Source organism: Rosa chinensis, chromosome 5, assembly GCF_002994745.2.
Source record: "Rosa chinensis cultivar Old Blush chromosome 5, RchiOBHm-V2, whole genome shotgun sequence".
Classification (NCBI taxonomy): Eukaryota; Viridiplantae; Streptophyta; class Magnoliopsida; order Rosales; family Rosaceae; genus Rosa; species Rosa chinensis.
Genome location: NC_037092.1, coordinates 36,142,725 through 36,147,448, shown reverse-complemented (window position 1 = coordinate 36,147,448; position 4,724 = coordinate 36,142,725). Strand labels below are relative to the sequence as shown.

Sequence of the window (4,724 nt, the reverse complement as noted above, 5' to 3'; positions counted from 1 at the left end):
TTGAAGTGTAAAAATAGAGTAAAAGTAAGCATACTATTGTTTTGGGCAAGAATTGTGTAGAGAGTTCAAAGAAGAGATTTAGAGTTATTAGAAAGTGAAAGAGATAGAAAGAAACACACAGAATATTGCGCGCGCACACACTTTGATTTTAAAGCCTTAAGACAGAAATCTTTTTGCTTTGTCTTTGTTAGAACCAGCAGTAAAAACTAAAAAAGGACTTTTGTTTCTATGCTATGATTTAGATTCCCAGCATCCGATTTCTACTAGCAACACATATGTGGAGCTATGAGGGGTGTTTGATTTAAGAAAATTCCTTCTCTTTGCATGTTGGAGGCATGAAGGTAAACAGAAAGAATTTCTTTCTTACAAATTCTTCTTTTTCTGGTTTTGGGTGTGCGATAGTGTTGTGAGTATGGTGTTTACAGTTTGGTTTTGAGAGTGGGACTGTTTGGGGGTATTGGAAATGAAATTGGAGCTTGGTCTCAAGAGCGTGTGTGTTAAGAGCTAAAATTATAACACTCAAGGGCTAGGATTTCACTTTGTAAGCGCTTGCTTATACTGTAGTAATGGAGTTTATGATTATCCATCTAGCAATGCTTATTGAAGACTCACGGATTTTGAAATATGCTTTCTTTATGTGCTTGTATGTTTATGTTTTTCATTTGAGACTTCTTCCTTAGTCCAAAATATTTATTTCAATAGTGATCAGAAGTTGACTATTCCAGTGACCTAGAACCGAGTCAGCATCGAGAAGTGTATGAGTGACTCAGTAGTCTATATAATTAGCATGCTGGCATGTCTTCCAGAATATGCACTTGAATTCTTAAAGCTCATTGTCATTGTTTGCAACCCTTTCCCAAGTGGTTGAAAAGTCACGTGAGCTTGGGGTATTATAGGAGGATTTTGTGAAATAGATAATATGCTTTAAAAATTTATTAAGCAAAGCCCCCAAGTAATAAGGTTCAAGCTTGTAACACCAAGAATTTTACTAAAAGGGCATGTTTTCACTAAAGAATAGTTTCTTACTATGATATGAAAGAGGAAAAGATGTGGTTTTGATTTTTCAATAGACTGACAGCTAGATGTTGCTTGGAAAAGAGAAATATAGTATACTGATGTATCTATTTCTTTTCCTAGTGTAAGACAAAGGTTCACAAGAAAGTAAAATGAAAGAAAACTTTCTTTAGTGTTTTGGCTGTACTTGTGAGTTGTGAAGAAAACAGGTTTGTGAGCGTTAGTGGAGAGAAACTGGAATCTGAAAATTTTTTGTGGAAAAAGAAAGAACAAAACCTTTGCAACAATGGTTCAATCTTTCCTGGCTTGCTTGCATCATTGACTTTTTTTCTTGCTCGGCTTTGGCTTTAAAGAATTTGCATTTTTCATAATCCCTACATATGTTGATTCAATCTTAGGCATAGGTAAGACATCTTTAAATTAGCTTGGCTTGGCTTCATGTAACTCTATAGTGATTATTGAACAACTATGAGGGTCACCTTCTTGCATGTTTTGCTTGAAATTTTTTTTTTTTCAAATGCTAACTGCTTCTATGACTTGCATGAATTTGCTTGATATCGACTGACTTAAAATTCATCGATACTTTATTAGTGATCTATTATCACTAGTCCTTCTTGAAGATTGTTCTAGCTTGATAAATCCATGATGATGCATTTAATATTTCAAAGTAGGAGGAAATAAATTAGACAAAACCCACATGCATGTTTTGTCTATTGTGAGTTTTATTCCGAGTATCTAGCGTGAATTCTTCTTATGCTTCTACTGTGGTTTGAGCTTAATGTATAACATATTGTTTTCTTCATTCAAGAAAGTAGATGTCATTATATCAGTAGCTTGATTTTGAGAAAATGTATGGGTGGATATCATCTTTCAAGGTTGGGGTTTAGAATGGCGTTCTAGAGGTTTGAAATAAAGATGGTAAAAGACTGATTGAGTGTATATATGCTTGGCATGTCAATTCTGGGTTTAAAATAGTATGCTTGCAGGTCACAATAGAAATGGTTAAAATTCTTGGTAGGAGAGATCTGCTTGAGTTGTCAAGTGAGGATTTGGTTTTTAGAGTTGGTAAAATTTAGATCTGCATCTATGGCAGCATTACAGGGCTAACAATATGTGAATGCTATGATTGAGTCAGACTTTGACTCAATATTGTTTATGCTCTTTTAGACAGGATCATGGACTCTTGAAGAGAACGCTTGAATTCCAGCAGTGGACATGATATATTGTGAGCAATTACCATGAACTGGATCAGTCATTCAGGCCCCAAGCATATTAGCATGACTATAAGAACAAGGTAGTAAGAAATTTACAGTTTCAATACTTGAATTGCTTGAATTTCTTAGGATAAATAAGGATCAAGGAATACAATGATAAGGGGCTTGCTTGGAGTTGTTCTTCTTTCTGATTTCATGAATAAGTTACTCTTTTTTTTTTTTTCACAGAACTAGTCCATGGTAGAGGTGTGAAGTAAAAGTGCAACTCATAGTGTGACAGAAACCATTTATGAGAATATCCAAGTCGCTTAAGTACCAACTGCATCTAGTACATATTCTCATTAGCAAAAGCATGAATAATTTGAAGCGAGCATGGGCAATTTTTTGAAGCAAAGAATGCTATAGTTGAGAAAGCTGAGGTGGTGGAATCACAGCCTAGTCCCCAGTGAAGTCACCAAAAATGTAGGGGCACTTTTGATCGGAGTTGTACGCCAATGGAATCACGCCTAAAATCTCGTCTCCTTTGTCTGAGTTAGCGAAGATTAGGCCCAGCAAACTTCGAAGGACTGAAATCCTAGGAAGTATGCTGTTGTGTCCCTCCAAGCAGCTCTTCTCTATGTTCACAGCAGTGAATTAGTGTGCAATTTTAGTAAAGGTTTGGCAAGATGTGCGTGGCGTGGGAGCTAGAAAAGCATGAGTTTCGGAAGAAGTAATTCCGGCAGTGATTAGTGGATTGGTTGAGATATTCGGTATAAGGGATATAAGTTGGGAATGGTAGAGGGTTAAGGATGGATTTTGAGAGAAAAAGCATGGCAGAGAAGATCATTATACGATCAAGCATGATAAGTTTGAATCTATACGGGAGTAGAAGAGTTTCTGGACTTGGAAATGGGTTCTGGGAGAATGAAGGAATTGCTTGGGCTGTTTAGTGGTTAGCTTGTGTGTTGCCCCCACCAGCTCCTTTCTCCTTCATAGAAACTATAACTCTTAATTTATAGAATGGCGGTGGCTTAAGTTTAGGGTTGTTGCTGTTTCTATGTTTCCATGAATCATGCTGCTGTAATCCCAGGAATCCTGCGATGTGATCCCAGATTCCCGCTGCTGTGATCCTAAGTATTGTGGTTCCAAGATTTGCTGCTGGAAAAAGTGAAGTCAAAGGTAGAGAATTGGCTTTGTGTGAAAGAATGTGATATAGTACTTGAGATATCTAGTTTTAAGGAAAATAATTGAATATGTTGGGTAAAGAGAAGTGTTGTTGTAATTGAGTGGTTTTGGGTTCTTTCTTCTTCACTTGCCCATAATCAGAATTGGGTTGTTGGGCTTGAATTTCGGTCCCCAAGTCTGAAATTACCAACAAGCCTAAAACTAATAATGGGCCTCATGCATTTCTGTTACCTTCCACGCCACACCCGTTCTTGCAAGTCCCAAATGCGTGAATGTGGTTGGGGTCCACATGCGTGGCATGATGGTTGTCGGTATAATTTGCTTATTGGGCTCTAGAAATGAATTGGGCCTGATAGCTGGATTTTTGGGCATCAACAACGTGCAAATAGGGCTTTCAAGAAATCTTACACTCCGATCCTTGTATATGCAGCAGGTGTTTGTTCATTGATCAAGCTAGATGCTGGACAAATTTTGCCATCAAATCACGGATTGTAAAATGTTGTGATTGAGAGTCTTTCTTTTTCAATGTTGACAATTGCTCGATGCTTGATGCTACGATAAGTCCCATTTTGTTTGACTCTACCAGTAATTCATGCATGTTAGGTTTCAAGCAAGTGAACAATTCTGATTCAAGTAATATAAATGTATATGTACGTATAGTTAATATGGTTAAGGAAAAACTTGCTTACCTCTAAATGTCTCCGACGTTGACAACAAGGACCCGAATCCCATCCCTTTTGATTTGGAAACCTTTAATTTCATTGACTTGCAAGAGGATGGTGAGTCCTACGGCTTATGGGTAAGGCTGATGACTTTCTCCGGCTAAGGACATAAAGGGTAATAGTTCATCCTCACTGCATTCCACCTACAAATGACTTGGTCAATTCCTTAGCATCAAGTTTCAAAGCATTTTCCGGTTGTCTTAGAATAGTCATAGCTAGGTTATTAAGTTTCCAATAAGTAAATCTCCAAGGTATCTATGTTCATGTAAAACTGAAGTTTCTTTGTAAATATAGTCACGTACCTACATCATCATTCTATCAATACTATAGCCTAATTTTACATAATCATGCCACTTTATAGACAATTATATATGCACAACAACACATGCGTCGAGAGAGAGAGAGAGATATTATTTTGCTAGAAAGATTGGTTAGAAAATAGATTTTATGGGGATAATTTTGACTTTTTATTTATTTATAAGGTCGTTTTTCAAATTAAAAAAAAAAGGTTATAAATCAATTCAAACACATAAAAGTTGTCATTTTTATAAATTTCTCGGATAAAGGACTTGGTGTTGTTTTCTTATGGACCTTTGCTTGCTCACTTGGG

General features: G+C 36.6%; 1 long non-coding RNA gene across 1 annotated transcript; it reads left to right on the top strand.

Moving 5' to 3' along the window:
• Positions 1 to 1,254: 1,254 nt before the first annotated feature.
• On the top strand, positions 1,255 to 2,938 carry LOC121048984. The gene is made up of 3 exons (XR_005799080.1): positions 1,255 to 1,418; positions 2,182 to 2,308; positions 2,457 to 2,938. It is a non-coding gene; the product is annotated as an uncharacterized LOC121048984 (long non-coding RNA).
• The last annotated feature ends 1,786 nt before the right edge of the window (positions 2,939 to 4,724 follow it).